Raw genomic sequence first — 16240 nt, 5'->3', positions numbered from 1 at the left:
TGTGGAAAGAGTTAACCACTTTGGGAAGAAAAGAAGGTCTAGTTCGAAGGACAACCTTGTCCGGATGGACAGCAAGGAAAGGAGGTTTAGAAGATAGAGCCTGAAGCTCACTCTCCCTGTGAACAGAGGTGATGGCAACCTGAAAGGCAGTCTTTAAGGTCAAGAGTCTGAGAGGACAATTATGTAGTGGCTCACAAGGAGCACACGTAAGGTAAGTTAAGACCAGATTCAAGTCCCACTGGGGCATTACGAAACGAATAGGATGAAAGAGGTAAGTAATGCCCTTAAGAAAACTATTTAAAATAGGGGACTTAAAAAGAGAAGGCTGATCAGGAAGGCGGAGAAAGGCCGATATATAGTCTTTAAGGGTTCCCAAAGCAGAGCCCTAATGAGCCAACAATAGAATGAAGAGGAAAACCTCTGAAAGAGGGGCAGAAATGGGATCTACAGCCTCTGCTGTGCACCATGCCACAAATGTGTTCCATCTACAGGCATATACCATTTTAGTGGAGGGACGTCTGGCTACCAAGATGGCATTAGACTTCGGGAGGAAGGTCAAAAGCTGTCAACTAGCGCCGGTCAATCTCCACGAAAGGAGGGGGAGGCTGGACAGGTTTGGGTGGAGGATTGTTCCCCGCTGCTGCAACAGAAGATCCTCCCGAAGAGGTGATCTGATCGGAGATTGATGGCCATGTTCATGAGCCCGGGATACCAGAATTTTTGTGCCCAGTCTGGAGCCACAAGAATTCTTGGCCCCGGTTGCGCTTGATCTTCTGCAGCACTCTGGGCAGAATTGGTATAGGCGGAAAGGCTCATATAAGACCGCAACTCCACTCGCGACAAAAAGGGTCGCCGAGCGAGTGCTGCCTTGGAAATTCCAACACGCAGAACTGTTGAGATTGCGCCTTCTCTTCGGTGGCGAACAGATCTAACCAAGGCTCTCCAGACTACTGAAAGAGACCTTGCACCACCTTCGAGTAAAGACGCTATTCGTGATCCATCATGTTCAGGAAGCTGAGTTCTTCCGCCCTGGCGTTCAGAGAACCAGCCAGGGGTTGAACCACCAGGGATATGCCCTGATGTTTCAGCCACAACCAAAGGCGAAGATCCTCTTGACACAGGGTCCACGACCCCACCCCACCCTGTTGCAGTACCACATGGCGGTGGTGTTGTCCGTGAACACCTGCACTACCCTTCCTTTGACAGAAAAATGGAATGCCTACAGTGCCAGACAAATCACCAGGAGCTACAGAAGATTGATGTGGAGCCCGGACTCCGCCGGAGACCAGAGGCCTCTGATTTCCGCCTCACCCATGTGGCCGCCCCATCCCACGAGTGATGCATCTGTCACCACTGTGAACACTGGTTGGAGAAGGGAGAGAGATCTGCCGTTGTCTCAATCCTGGTTCGTTAGCCACCACTGCAATTGGTGTGCAGTGCCCTCCAAGATCTGGACACAATCGGAAAGATTCCCCTGATAATGTCCCCACTGGAACTTCAGGTCCTACTGCAGAGCCCGCATATGCCACCTGGCATGATCCACCAGCAGGATGCAGGAGGCCATGAGGCCCAGAAGCCTAAAGGGCATTCTCAGCTAAACCTGGGATAGAGGCTGAAACATTGGTATCATAGCCCAAATATCCCAGGCTCGCTGCTCGGGAGAATGAGCCCGAAAATACGCTGTATCCAGAACTGCTACGATGAAAAGGAGATTCTGAGAGGGAATCAGATGTGACTTTGGCACGTTGATAGTGAACCCCAGCGAGTGCAGGAGGTCAGCAGTAGTCTGGAGGTGGGAGACGACAGCATGGGGCAAACTGCCTGCAACAGCCAGTCGTCGAGATAGGGGAAGACTGCAACCCCTGATCTGCGCAGATGAGCTGCGACCACTTCCATCACTTTTGTGAACACCCGAGGGGCTCTGGCAAGGCCAAAGGGGAGCACAGTAAACTGAAAATGCTCGCGGCCTACCATGAACCATAGGTAGCGCCTGTGGGCTGGCAGGACGGGGATGTGGAAGTAAGTGTCCTGCAAGTCCACTGCTACCATCCAGTCTCCATGGCCGAGGTCAGACAGGACCTGAGCTAATGTCAACATTTTTTAATTCTCCTTCCGGAGAAAGCTCTTGACGTCTCTGAGATCCAAGACAGGACTCAGGCCTTTGTCCTTCTTGGGTACCAGGAAGTAGTGGGAGTAACAACCACAACCTACTTCTGGGACAGGGACTCGCTCGATAGCTCCCTTGGCCAAGAGAGCTGAAACTTCCTGACAGAGAAGGGCCAAGTGATCCTCCGGCATGTGATGGAGTTTTGGTGGAATGGTGAGAGGGCTAGTCTCGAAGGGGAGAGAGTAGCCCCTTCGGACTATCTGCAAAATCCACCTGTCTGACGTGATGTTGGGCAAGTGGGGGACGTGATGGCGGATCCTGCCACCCACTGGCAACTGGTGGCCCTGAAAGGTCGGACTAGGAAGGTTTGGAGGCTTCTGCAGAGGGGGCACTGGTGGACTGGCCCGCCCACTGGCCCCTAGACCACTGCGCTGGGTCACACGTCCCCGGCCGTGCAGAGGCTGGGTAGCTTGTGCCGGCCTGTGACCCTGGGTGGAAAGTGGTGGGGCACCCCTTCCATAGCCACCACAGGGTCGAAAGGCAGACTGAACGACCAAGAGGTGGCAGCGAGGCCCAAGGATCTGGTTGTAGCTCTAGAGTTCTTGAGGCGCTCAAGCGCATTGTCCGCCTTGTTGCCTAACAGGTGACGGCCATCAAAGGGCATGTCTAAAAGGGTCGATTGGACATCCCCGAAGAAGCCAGTGGACATCAGCCTCAAGGCTAATGAATTAGAAATCGTTCTACCTAGCGAGCCTGCAATATCCAGCCCACATCAAATGGCGAACTTTGCTGCAGCTCAATCCTCTGTGACCGCACAGGAGAGTACTGCCTGGGCCTCCTCCGGGCACTGTGGCAGCACTTGCACAACCGTGTCCCACACAGAGTGGCTGTATCGGTCCAAGAGACATTCAGTGTTCAACCACTGCAGTCCTAAGCTGGCGGAAGAAAACATCTTCTTCCCAAGATGGTCCAGCTTCTTGGATTCCCTATCTGGGGGAGCAGTAGGGAACGCGCCTTTGGATGTTTAAGCTCGGACCACCAAGCTCTCGGGGTAGGGTGTTGGGAGAGGAAAATTGGGTTGCCCGGGGTTGGGCGGTGGCATTGGGCAATCATCCTATTCACAGGAGCCCCTGTGCTGGGATTGGACCAAGTGCCCAGAGGGATGTCTGTGAGAGCTCATTGAACGGCAGCAGGGGCTCCGAAGAGGCCACTGATGGTTGAAGCACCTCAGTCAGGAGGTTAGTCCTGACTTTCACCATAGGTAGCTCAAGGCCCAAGGACTCAGCCGCCCTACGCAACACCACAGCATGGCAATGGGAGAGGGAGAAAGCATACCCAGGTCTGGGGAGGTATCCAGACCACTGGCCTCACCCAACCCCTCTCTCCAGTCCGGGAAGGGAGGGAAGCTCGGAACCGTCCCAGTAGGCTTAGTGGGCAGAGCCGAAGGACGACAACCTTCCGTGTCCAGCGGCGCGTCAGTCGAAAGATGGGGAGAAGGTGAAGAGCGACTGTGCTTCTTTGCCATTTTCTTGGGCTTCGACTTACCTGATGACGAAACTTTGAGGAGGAAGGATGGTGGTGATTCCATAACCGGTCCCACGACCTCCCTTTCGACCGGGACCTCGAGCTGTGTGGCCCTGACTGCAGGGCCTCCAGAAGCTTTCTGGACTGCTCCTGCAAAGACTTCAGGTTCATGGCCCGACAGTCAGAGCACGACTTCGGGTCATGGTCACGCTCCAGGCACCAGAGGTACACGAGGTGCGGGTCCGTGAGCGACATCAGCTTGTGACAGGAGTCACAAGGCTTGAAGCCGGTCTGACAATGGGACGAAAAAGTGTTGGTCAAAAAATGACTAAGGGTACTGCTCTCTCGGGATCTGCACTGGCTGGCGCGGAAAAAAAAATGGCGTCCTGTCAGACAGCTACCAGCAGCAAAAAGCGGAACATTTGGTATCCCATACCACCTGAATGCGGGCTACAACACAGACCACACCTAGGGGGTCATTACGATTGCGGTTTTTCCGTATCCTCGGGGCCGGCGGAAGCCACCGCCGGCCCCGAGGATGCGGAAAAACCGCAGCGGACTGACCAAAGACCCACCGCCACATTAGGATGGCTGGTGGGTCCTGGTTTCCGTCCGCAGCTTTTCCGCCGCGGTCGGATTACAACCGCGGCGGAAAAGCTCTAATATGGTGACGGTGTCTTACAGACACCGTCCATATTAGGATGGCCAGTGAGTTATGCTTTTCCGCGGCGGGTTTTCCGCCGTGGAAAAGCATACGGAACTTCACTGCGGGGGCCCGTGGCGGGCCGCCTAGGTGAAGGGGGGGTGGGGGGTGCACATGGGGGGTACCTATGGTACCCCCCTGCATTTGCATGCAGAAAGCGGCAGGCACCGCGCGGTGCCTGCCTCTTTCTGCATGCAAATGCAATGCATGCATTTTTAACATTGCCGCGGGTGCAGCTTGAAGCTGCACCCGCCGCAATGTTAAAAATAGAGGATGTGACCGCCAGGGTGGCAGTCACATCCTAATTGCACAGGAGGGAACTCCGCATGCCATGCGGAGGTTCCCTCCTGCTCTGGGGTCGCGGACGGACGCAAGTCCGTCCGCGATCCTAATCGACCCCCAAATGTGGGCCAAAACTGCAAAAACTGACAGGTGCTACACTAGTGTAAATAATCACACCTCCATTGTGTGATGTTAGGCAAGTCTCACACTGTTGAGCCAGTCTCCTGTGTTCTGTTGGACACATGATGTAAATGACCACAAAGAGCAGTGTGTTGCTTAATAATCATTAGGTTTCTGCTTATGTTATGTTATATATTTCTTATAACGCGCACTGCTAGTTGAGACTGTCCTGGCGCGAGAGAAGTTCAGTGTCAGAAACGAAAGAGATGCCAAGAAAAGACATGTGGATTACGTGACTTGCTTGAATAAAAAGGTTTTTAGGTGTTTTTTAAAGTATGTAAGGTTTGTCGTATGTCTCAGATGGTCAGGGAGACTATTCCATAGCTGGGCGGCTCTAACCGTCATGGATTTTCCCCCCAGACGGGCTCTCTTAAATCTGGGAGTGACCAGATGTCTGAGGGAAGCAGATCTCAATTGACGCGGGGGCTGATAAAAGGCAAACCTGGCACTGAGGTATGGTGGGCATGGACCGTGTAAGGCCTTGAAAGCTAGTGTTAGGATTTTGAAGCGCACTCTGAGGGCAACTGGAAGCCAGTGGAGTTCCGCAAGTTGTCTTCGTACACTATGGCATTTGGGGATGTTGTATAGGAGCCTCACTGTCGCGTTCTGGACTACTTGCAGTTTGCGAAGCAGAAAATCAGGAGCGCCCACATATAATGCGTTGGCGTAATCCAGACGCGAAAGAATGAGTGCTCTAGCCACTGTTTCCTTCGCTTCCTGGGGAAGAAGTGGAAAGAACTTCCGGAGGGTAATAAGGGTACCATAACAGGTTCCCGCCAATCTCGAGATCTGATCTCGAAAGCACAGATCGGCGCCAAACCAGATCCCTAAGTTTTTAGCAACTCCGCAATTTCCAGACGGGCACGGCAATCCAGTGGGCCAGATGGATTCCCTGAATCCCGCTGGGAATTGGCCATACAAGAGAATCTCCGACTTGTCCTCATTGCATTTGAGGGCAGCCTTGGCCAGCCAGGCAAATACTGAGGACAGGCACAATTGGACTCTCATTGTATCGAGGTTGTTCTTGTCCCACGTGAAGAGAAGCTGGGTGTCATCGGCGTAGGCCATTATTTTAGCACCCAGACTCTCTGCAAGATGTACAAGGGGGGTCAGGTATACATTGAAGAGCAGGGGGCTTAGAGTCGACCCTTGGGGGACTCCAGTGTCCACCTTGCTAATCGATGACTGGTAGGGAGGGAGCCAGATTTGTTGTGAACGGTCTGTGAGAAAGGACTTGACCCATTTGAGAGCCGCGCCAGTGATGCCAATGTCCTCTAGCCTAGAGATCAGCTGGACATGTGGAACCGTGTCGAACGCGGCAGAGAGGTCCAAAAGAATTAGGGCCGCTCTGCCGCCCCCGTCCAGACAGTCTCTAATAGCCTCGGTGACCTCCACTAGCGCGGTCTCAGTACTAAAGGAGGAGCGGAAACCTGACTGGGCAGGGTGTAATGCCCCCGTGGATTCCACGAACCTCTCAAGTTGACGAAAAGCCACTTTCTCACAGACTTTGGCTATTGCAGGGAGCAGAGAAATGGGTCTGTAGTTGGAGGCAGCCAGGGGGTCTGCGGAAGGTTTTTTAATTAGTGGGAGAAGTTTGGCTTGTTATAACCTCAACTCTCAATGCTTGCCTAAAAACATGCTTCCTTATTATCTTTAAACAAATCTCAGATCACATGTGAATGTGTTATGTTCTAAGATAGCACACACTCGTCTAAGTATACAATGCGCAGCAGGGATCCTGAAAATGCAGAGAAATTACGTTCCCTGTGAAATAGAAAGCTCTGTATTTGTTTCTTTAAGAAAAAAGTTAACTGACAAAATCAAAACGGACACTTTTCAGCGTTCAAAGCCCTCAATGTGTTTACTTTTCAAAAGATTCTTCTTGAGTTAACAATGACATAGTGACTTAGCAATAGGAGCATACGCAACACAATATGAAGATTCATATGTAGATTTAACAGCCATGTAACTGGGGTATTCTGTCAGTGTCCACTCAGCTACTCAACAAGAAACACAATAAAGCAGAATTCGGTCCCAATTCAAAGACAGAACATTTCCAGGTACTCCCCTTGTTCTAATATGGAAAGATTAACATCACACAGACATTGCAAAATACCTATTAACCTCAGCAGTAAATAAAAAGGCTTTAAAGTGACCATCCACGGTGTTAGGCAGTCATCCAGGCTAGGTGAGCTTGGAAAGTACATGGCAGCACTGTGTCATGTAAATGGTAGCTCCTACTGCCCAACTTACCCTGAGAATCAAACCATGGGGAATTATCGTAGCCCATATATAACACCTTTTCTAATTGATTACGTTTGCATCCATGCATCCATAGAACATAGTATAAAACAACTGAGATCTAGAAACAGGCCAAAGATTAAGGGGTTAGACAATTTGTTTCCCATGGAAGCTGCCCCCTATGCCAGACACAGGTAAATTCCACATATACATGCCCAAAGAGAACTCACTTTCTTATGGACCCTTTGTTTGAAACATTATGTCCCTGGTCATGAAACATTATGGCCCTGGTCACCTCAATATGAAACAAATCACAGACCCAGGAGCTCATCCTATTGTAAGGACTGCATACTGCAGAAATATCTCACTCTGAAACAAAGGGGGGAGCCCAGAATCTTCAGAGTAGCCCTCTTCAGTGCTTTTTCAAACTGTTCTACCTTCATATCTAAAAGAGAGACTGAGTCGATGGCACTTTGTCGAAGTGGTTTCTAGGGAAGGAGAGTGGTCCACAGGAAATGCCAAGTCCATATCAGTTTTCACGTATTGTTATTAAAGAAAACACACTCAAAAAAACTCTGGACCTCTTGAGTTTTGTAACAATAAAGTTTTAAAGGGGGTGATGAGTGTGTTTAACAGAAGTTCTTGATATTCTTAGGCTGAATCCTTACTCATGTAATCAGAGTCAAAAGTCCATATTATGTAGAAAAATGGCTTTTTATTAATTTAGATAAAAACAAGTTTTTATCTAAATTAATAAAAAGCAATTTTTCTACATAATATGGACTTTTGACTCTGATTACATGAGTAAGGATTCAGTAAGTAAGTAAAAAATTAATCAACTCAAAGAAACAACAACCTTACATTGAAGACTCTATAGAGAAAATACTGCAATAATGTAATTTAGTGGTTTATTGACATTGTTGGCTGGTAAAATTAAAAACCTATTAGTAGATAATTTGCGAGGTGGCCCCCGAAATGTAAACTGCCGTTGGCCTCCACAGGGTTTAATCCGGCACTGTATCGGCCAGAAGAAAGGTTTCTGCAGAAGTTAAGTTCCTCAATGGCCACTTTCTGTTTAGCTGGCTTTTCTCATTTTGCAAAGAGATCTGCCAATGGTTTAACGAGGCAGAGGGTGGCTACTCCTACCCAGTCGGACACCCCCCAGCTTTCCTCCGGCCTACCACAACACTGCCATTTTTAGGTTTTAGGTGAACCTGGGCAGCACATGCGCTGCTCGGCAAGGCATGCTGTATAGAGGTTGGGACTTGTAGCTCCGCCAACCACTCTGCCCATATTTTTCACTGGTTTGTGTTGTTGTCCACTGTAAACTGTGCCTGTGGCTGTTCATTGGTCAAAAGGCTTAGTAGTCCCTCCTTAGTACCGCCTTGTCTGAGTTTGTAACCTCCCACAGCGACACCCCGTGTTATTTATGTTGTTGCTTTGTAGGCTTTAATTACAGCCTCTGAGCACTACTTTCTCAAACAGTGTTGTCCTGCCTGCTGTTGCAGGCAGGACACGCTCTCTCCTAATGTTTAAAAAAATAATTATAGCACACATTTGCAATGAAAGGGTCTCACTCTGGCGTTGTAAATGCCAAGGCCTTTTATTTTAAAAACAACACATAAAAAAGCATTGTCATTTACAGTGCCAATAGCCCAAACTCTCAAGTAATGCAAGACCTATTGCATTGCAAAGGCTTGTTAGAAAAGATACCAGAAATAAGCCTAGTGGCACAAATACAGACTCTTTCGGATTTTAGCAACAGGCTGTTCCCCTTACAATTTGTATTTAGCCAACGCATGGACAGAGCCGCGTTACGTTTCTGAATGGGACTCTTTGGCTGTTGATGAAACTAGCTGGCTATGCTAAAAGTCTTGGCCACATTCCATATGTGGACCACTCCATCCTTATATGTTATGTTATGTTATTAGGAACTTTTATAGCGCTTGTTCACCAACGGTTTCTTGGCGCTGGAGGAGTTACTTTCCAGAAAGAGTTACTGGGGGCAGAAGAGCGTTCCAGAGTTTGGGTCCTAATATTGAGAAGCGTGAGCCACCTGTTCTTTTGCGTCTAAAAACTGGGAGGACCTCTAAGTAGTTCATGTGCATAGATCTTAAAGTACGGTGGGGGATGTACTTATGAATTTTTGATGAAATGTACTTATAAACCATCCTTCCACAGTGGCAAATGCTCCAAATAGTACCCACAGGTACTTCCAATCTTTGAAAAACCTCCATAAAATACTACAGAAAGTAGAACCTTGGATGAGCTTGAACTATCTTCAGCTTAACAATTCGCAAACAGAGCGTATTAACTTTTAAATAAAAGTACATTATTATCCATCTGGAACACTACTATCTTCAATCAAAACTTTCTGGTAGCACATTTATTTTTGAAGCAGATCTCTATTTTTTTTTAATATTCTTTATTGAAAAATGTAGAAATATGGTTAAAAACAAACAATCAAACATATGCCATTTAAAACCCAGTTACACATGAAGGTACAGCTCCCGACCCACACTACAATCCGTAAGTATACATTGAGCACCATATTACTATCCAATCCCACAAATAGCCAGGCAAGAATGGAGCAACTGCATGAAAGTGCCAAGTGAAGCATATTTTTTTTAAATATCCAGGCCTGCATGGTGGTAAGGAAAAATATGCGATGTTACATCGCATGAGCTACAAAGCATACGATTACTACGCAGTCATTACAACAACTGCATTGATACAATGCAAGCCATTACATCGCAAGTCGTTTCTACGACTTGCTGTAGGGGGCGCGCTGGATTTAGGAATAATTTAATTACCTATTCCAACTCCAGAATGTGCAACATTTGGGAAAGTTTTGGAATAGTAAATTATACTATTCCTTAGTTTAGTGCGCCCCTTACAGCAAGTCGTAAAAATGACTTGCGATGTAATATCTTGCATTGTAACAACGCGGTCATTGTAACAACCGTGCTGTAATTGCATGCGTTGTAGCGCATGCAATGTAAACGCTGTATCCCGGTAAGGAACTGCGACCATCAATCATGATTTTTCTTTCCTTTAATACCATTTCTATCTCAGACGCACAGGATACAGGAACCTGGCTATAGTGGCCGCAGTCAATTGTAAAACTGATTACGGTAAAATTCATATTGCAGCTCTTCCAGTATATCAAGTAGATCATCTTTAACGTGCTTATTAAAGAAAATAATGTAGCATCTAAATAAAAAACATTGTATCTCACAAGACAATCGACCTCACCACTGGCCTCCCTTTAAGGAGAGGATCAGTTCAAAAATTGGATGCCCCGTGTATTAATGCATCAATAAAATGGCTTTGGCATACTGAAACCAATGAATCGCAAGATAGCAGAAGAGAGGGAGATCTAATGAGCAGTATTACAGTCTTATTGATTGCACACAGAATTAAACTCGAATCTAAATGGGAAAGAGTATTTTCTCATCTTGCCACAATCTTGTCAAATCCCCTTCCATCCACTTTACAATTAGTGTTCATCACTTGACTTCTTAAAAAAAAAACATTACATCGTATCATTTTTATAGATAATTCCTTAGACCACTGCTTCCTAAACATTTTACAACCACAACCAAATTTTTGTAACAGCAAACTTTCGTGACCCACCTACCTTTAATGGCCATGAAGCAAGCGGGCGATTTTTGAATGTAAATGAAGCATTGTGCAGTAGAGCTTTGCAGTGGCAGCTCCTCCGCAATGGCAGAGGAATGTCACCCATTTCCTGGCTGAGGGCCAGCAAATGAAAAATAAAACAATGTTATCGTTTTATTTTTCAATTGCCGGCCCTGAGCCCGCTAGCACAGGAATTGGCCGGGCATGGGGAGGAAGAGAACTATGTGCACTCCATAAGTGTGCGTATGTGACCAAAACACTCATGCGCACTTAGGTTTCTCCATCACCGCTGCATTGAACAGCCTGGCTGGAGAAATGCACACAGACTCCCTGGTCTGAGCGTAGCGTCTTTCCAGACTGCTCAGACCAATCCCCACGTTGCTTTCAGATGACAGCAGCGCGGGGATTGCAGGTGGTCCGTGACACAGCCTCAGTGCTTGCTGGGATCAGGAAGGAGGAGGCGGAGTGCGACGCGGGAGGGAGCTCCAGATAAGTCTGTCTTTTATATATTTTTTTATGATTAGACCCCTCCCACACTCTCTCCACCTGCCTCACCAATTATTTATTGTGGCGGCCGCCACTGGCACTTTGAAATTTACAGAAAGCAGATCTTGCATTGAAATGGTCACTAAATTTGCACAGACACAGTTTTACTTATAAAACTATATAGCACACAAATGATAATGTGTACAAATCGGGTTCCTGTGAATATTTATCATTTGTGAAACCCGAAATAAAGTATCTTGATTTGTTTTGATCCTAATGAAATCTGTTTCCAGCATACCTCAGAATTACAAAAAAAGTGTTTCAATTTTGCTTTCCTAACTGCTGAATGCTTACATTTAATTTACAGGTATTTACATTGTGTCCTGTGTTCCGAAAAAAACAACACCCTACAGCCTCTCTTTCCGCGCTCCGGGTACTTAAGCAAGATTGTCACATAGTTCACTTTAAAAACTCCTCCCACCAGGCATCGAAAGAAATGAGCAATTAGAGCAACAAAAAAAACTGTGACCATGAGGTTGAACACAGGTCCCTGCAGCGGACGCCTTCATCCACTGAGCCACAACACCCAGCATACACACATCTCTCTCTCTCTTTCTCTTTCTCTCTCTCTCTCTCTCTCTGTCTCCCTCCCTCCCTCTATCTCTCTCTCTCCCTCCCTCTCTCTCTCCCTCTCTCCCTGTCTCCCTCTGTCTCTCTCAGACTGTCTCACTCCCTTTCTCTCCCTCCCTGTCTCCCTCTGTCTCACTCACTCTGACTGTCTCACTCCCGCTCTCTCTCTGTCTCCCTCGCTTTCTCTCTGTCTCCCTCTCTCTGTCTCCCTCTCTCTTCTTCCCTATCCCTCACTCTGTCTTCCTCTCTCTCTTTCACTCTACTCTCCCTCACTCAGTCTCCTTCACTGTCTCCCTCACTCTGTCTTCCTCTGTCTGTCTACCTCCCTCTGTCTCCCACCCTCTGTTGCCCTCCTCCCTCTGTTGCCCTCCTCCCTCTATCGCCCTCCTCTCTCTGTCTGTCTCCTTCTGTCTCCGTCACAACGTCTCCCTCCCTCTGTCTCCGTCCCTGTCACCCTCCCTCTGTCTCCGCCTCTCTCTCCCTCCCTCTGTCTCCCTCTCTCTGTTACCCTCTGTCTCCCTCCCTCTGTCTCCCTCCCTCTGCCTCCCTCTGTCTGTCACCCTCAGTCTGTCACCCTCTGTCTCCCTCCCTCTGTCATCCTCCCTCTGTCTGTCTCCTCACTCCCTCTGTCTCCCTCTGTCTGTCACCCTCCGTCTGTCACCCTCTGTCTGTCACCCTCTATCTCCGTCCCTCTCCCTTTCTCTGTCTCCCTCCCTCTCCCTTTCTCAGCCTCCCTCCCTCTGTCTCCCTCCATCTCCCGTTCTCTGTGTCCCTCTCTCTGTCTCCCTCTCCCTCCCTTTCCCTCCCTCCCTCTTCCTCTGTCTCCCTCCCTTTCCCTCCCTCCCTCTCCCTCTGTCTGCCTCTGTCTCCCTCTCTTTCCCTCCCTCCCTCGGCTGTGTGTGCGTGTGTGCGCGGGCTGAGACAGCTTCCCGGGCACACACACACACAGCCGCACCCGAGCACTTCACAGGTCTTTAAAAGACCATTTCCATGTTAATGAGGCTTTTGTATTTCACCTCTTCTTAGCGCTCCTGCAGCTCCACTCTGACTATCACTGGAATGCCGGGCCCCCACAGAGCAGCAGAGTCTTTCAGAGTCGCACAGTGTTTGCAGACACTCTTTAAATTATATTTTTTTAAAACAAGGGTACGATGTCTGTAAGGTCCGCGGCCCGCCAAGGAAGGCTTGCCAGGCCGCTGATAGCCCGCGGTCCGTACTATGAGTACCCGTGGCCTAAGGCATGAACATGAAATAGACACCATTTCCTTTTCGCCATACATAGCTCAAGCCTATTTGCATTGCTACGTGATTTTAACCACAAGTAAACAAGCCCTAGACACTTTAACACGAACCTTACTACATAGACTTTTCACTTGAGGAGTGCCTTGCCATTCCCAGGCACTCACTTCCCACATTTGGGAGACATACATTAACAAAATGTCCCCTATCCCAGTGGGGCTTGTGCGCTGCAGGCTTCCTGCTGCCACCCTATAGGTAAAGATTTCCTCTGGCTGGTACCCCAGTTCCTCTGAAGCACTCACTTTAAAATATGTAAAGCTGTTTAGAGGAGGATTTGTGCTCCAGAGGCAGCCACAGGCTATTTTGTTTTGGTTTCACCTGCACAGCGTTTGCGCTACATGCACAGCGTTTGCGCTGGGCTTGTGAAATCTATAGAATTTTATATAAAGCTTAAAAAGGGCTTACATCCCATCCTTGCTTTACATTGGTTTGTGTGCTTGCCACTTTTCCTCTGTTTCTTTTGGCTGAAGCATACTAATTCCTGTTTCCTCTGTTTCTATTGGCTGAAGCATACCAATTCCTGTTGTTCCTCTTGTGTTTCTCTGGCTCAAATACTGTTTTCATCCTCTTTGCCAGAACTTTCTAAGTCGAGCATCAGCGCATGCGCTGTCTGCAAGACCTCCTGTAATCACTCTATGGAGTATAATACAGTATTCCGCTTGCAATTGGTTAATTCCTGCATCGTTTATGTTTCGTCGCTCCTTAATGGTTAGCACTCCCAAACATAATTTCTGTTTTTTGCGTGAGGAGCACCGGCTATTTACTGTTCCCTTACACTCATAAGTGTTTTGTGTTCTTTAGGCACTACTTGTTTATTTACCTGTTATTAACCCCACCAGCAAGACTCGATTTTATATAGCGTGAACTTTACCTGAAGGTGTCGGAGCGCTTTACATAAGAACCAGTTGCGATACATAAGGACTTAGAATTACATGCGTTACATAAAAGATTCAGATAGAAAGAAATTGTGAATGTACAAGTTGTAAAGTCATACAAGGAAGAGATAAGAACAGAAAAAAAATGCAAATGTACAAGTAGTAAAGTCACTCAAGCAAGCAATACAAATGGATAAACTCTAAGCATCACATAGGAATGGTAAGAGAGTACAATGGTCTACTGCATATACTAGTGATTAGAATTATCTCTATATACATATATATACAAATAGTAGATTTGGGTGGGAGTAGGGAGGGGTACAAGGGTATGGAGAAAAGGCAAATCAGAAACATTTGAGGATCGTCAAGGGGGAAACGAGGGAGAAGGGTAAAGGTCGAGGGAACGGACAAGATGGCGGGCCAGGGTCAGGAGAAAAAAGCGTCCGAGAGCAGCAGCAAAATGGTGGCCAGGACAAAAGAAAAAAGTAAAGAAGTCCATGAGAGTAAACCAGTGAGTATGACATATAGATGGAACTCATATTATAAAAAATCTAATGGCGCTTGTGCTACAATGACGATGGTTGCACCACGTCACGTCGTTTAAATTCACAAGGAGACAGCGCTCACCTCACACGGAACTCAATTGTATGGGAAGCCGCCAACTTCTTACACATTCATGGTGTACGTCAGCACTGAGGCTTAACACTGCCAGCAAGACTCATATTGATGTTTTCCAGGACAAGAATTATTATTTATGATATGATACAAAACCGTTCCGAAGACGCTTGTGTGGCGAAGGTTGAACCACGTAATTTATATTCACCAGGAGAGCCAGCTTCGTACACATCGGTGGTGTATGTCAGCACTCAAGCTTGGCACTGCGTGATCTGATTGGACAGCTGAGTTTAGCCAGTCCTCCTTTCGGCCTACTTTGGAGCAATGTAAGAAAAGAGCCAAAGTGCCACTTTGTGAAAAACATCTATGCGGTGAAATTACGCTGGTTCATCTAAAACATATATGTGTGAGAATACTTTCAAATAAGATGTATTCTTGGTAACAGGTCATTGGCAGGTTCCTGTTTCGACATGTTCACATTAAGATGCTCCGCCTCTTACTCATACATAAGCCAATCAGAGTTGCCCAGGGAACATAACTAAACCAGTGATAAATGGGCTACAGTGACGCAAAATATGGAGCAACCACAAGTTTCTTCCTACGCATTGATGATACTCCTCCAACCCTGCTTGTTGATCTCCGCCTATTTTGTTTGGGAAAAATGCATATTTCAGGTAATAGATTCAAATAATTTCAGGAAGTAAAAAATACATATTTTGGTATGTTGAACTGGCATATACTACTCAACTCTTTTTTTACGGTTCCAAAGCCCAAAACTCATTGGGCTGGTAACTAAGTTAAACCACGTATGTAGGAAAGCCTGTGTGTGTGTGTGCTTGTATATGTCATGCGTGTGTCAGTGTGAAAATATATCTCATCTTGGTAATACTGTATATGTACATGCATGCTTCCTTATATGCATATCTATGCGTGCATGTGTGCCTGTGTTAATATGTGCTTGTGCCTGCACACGTATGTGTGCATAGGTGCCTGTATGGGTATGTATGCTTCCTTTTGTGGTTGCATCTATCGGTGTATGTAGCTGCAGGTGACTGTTTCAAAATTTCAGCATATCTATGTGTGTGTTTGTGTCTGTGTATGTGTGTTTCTTTTTATCTGTTCTTGCACGTTTGTGCGTGTCTATCTGCATCTATTTTTATTTTAAAGGTTTTTTTAATGCTGGAGTATTTGTTTCCCAAATGTGGACTTCATTCCTTTTTTTAATCATTGTGTCTTGATTGAGGACCTCATATCAAGGGGGTGTGCTTAGCCACTGTAATCATTGAGTTTTTACTTTACACATTGTGGATGATGGCCACCAGGCTACGTTTTGGCACAGTTCTTGTTGAATATGTTTCAATTGTTGTTGAATATCTTAAAGAAACAATCTGCTAATATACATTTTAAGTTATTTGTTCCTTTTTTAGGTTTTGCCTGCACAGCTGAAATCTATTTCTTTGTCTTCCACCCTTTACCTAGTTTCTACGCTTTATGGTACCACCAGTAACAGCACAATATATTGCTTTTGCCAATAAACAAGTCACAACACTTTAACAGAGTTTTTAACAGAATTTCAGTAACTTATATTGCACAACTGCTCACCAAGCTACACCTTTCAACAAAAAAACTGCTTTTTATTAGTCACATAAGTGATGC

At 46.9% G+C, this 16240-nt stretch overlaps 1 protein-coding gene across 1 annotated transcript in view; it reads right to left on the bottom strand.

The window, feature by feature from the left end:
• The window catches only part of CROCC2 (ciliary rootlet coiled-coil, rootletin family member 2), a 1620686-nt gene that overhangs the window by 550586 nt on the left and 1053860 nt on the right, over positions 1 to 16240 (bottom strand). The gene's annotated exons all lie outside the window — the stretch shown is intronic.

This window comes from Lissotriton vulgaris, chromosome 11 (genome assembly GCF_964263255.1).
Source record: "Lissotriton vulgaris chromosome 11, aLisVul1.2, whole genome shotgun sequence".
Classification (NCBI taxonomy): domain Eukaryota; kingdom Metazoa; phylum Chordata; class Amphibia; order Caudata; family Salamandridae; genus Lissotriton; species Lissotriton vulgaris.
Note: the sequence above shows the minus strand (reverse complement) of the source record. Positions and strands in the feature narration are given on the sequence as shown.